Raw genomic sequence first — 1,274 nt, forward strand, 5'->3', positions numbered from 1 at the left:
TTTTTTTTTTTTTTTTATTATTATAAATGTTTTTGTAAAGTTTGTTACCAAACGGACCTTTAAGTGTGCCCAAGTGTTAGTACAGTTGCCTATAAGAGTAGTTTAAACTTTTACCATAAATGATCACTTTGTTTATAATTTGATACTTTTGGGATAAGTCTATGACTTGGGTAGAAAACTACCAAGCACAACACGCTACTTATGACAGGTGATGAATTTCTACTTTGCATTATGCAGACTGGCAAAGCTTTTTGCCATTTATTTTTTCCTAGAATAGTAATAAGAATTGTATATATATATATGAAATGAATTTTGAATTTTTTGTGAGAAAAAAGTTATTGTTAGTAAATGATTTTCACTTTTTTTAGGAGAAATGCAAAGTAATGGGCCTAAATTGTTCGCTAATGTTTTGACTTTTTAGGGAGAAAGTGTTGCCAAACACATCCTGGTAATTTTTATTTTTTATTTTATTTTGTCATGGACATAAGAAGTATACAAGAGAATGTTAAAAAACAACAAAACCCAAAAAAAGGAGAAAACAAAAAAGGGGAGAAACCCAAACAGAGAAACGTATAACCTTCATAACAGTTTTGTTATAATTCATTCCCTTCTCTACACAGAAAAAATGTAACAAGAAAAGGTTAAATACCTTTTTAGCACTTGGGATTTAATGTCTTTATTTATTTATTTTTTTACTTGGGTTTCATTTTGTATTATAGATGGTAAATTTCTTATAGGTAAATATGTAGTTAGTACCTTTGTCTATATTTCATCCAAAAAACTAACGGATCGCCACGTTAACTCAATCAAAACATAACATATATCATTTGCCCTAAAAAAAACAAAATAAAAAAAAAAAAAAAAAAAACTTAAAGGCCTTGGGGTGGCCCGTCCACCCCTTTTGCCCATGTGGGTGACTAAGTGTAATACTCCGAAATATATATATATATATATATATATATATTGAAGGAAATAATTATTTTAGAGATATTTTATGAATAAATTAATATTGTAATTGGTGATTTTAGTTTATAAGATTTAGATTTTTGCTATTAAGGAGTTATTTTTTTCAATGGTGTTAGAGGATTTAATTTGAGATTTGAAGATTTATTATCCTATCCGGCCTACCAGCGTCCAACTCGGCTGACGTGGTAACTGGTTGTCAATGCTGCTTGTGGGTGGCTTGTGGGCGGCAGCTGGTTGGGAGAGGGAGATGGAGAGACGAGCAAAAAGTTTGGGTGGGTTTTGGAGAACGAAGGTTTAGTTCGGGTAAA

This window comes from Corylus avellana, chromosome ca2 (assembly GCF_901000735.1).
Source record: "Corylus avellana chromosome ca2, CavTom2PMs-1.0".
Taxonomy (NCBI): domain Eukaryota; kingdom Viridiplantae; phylum Streptophyta; class Magnoliopsida; order Fagales; family Betulaceae; genus Corylus; species Corylus avellana.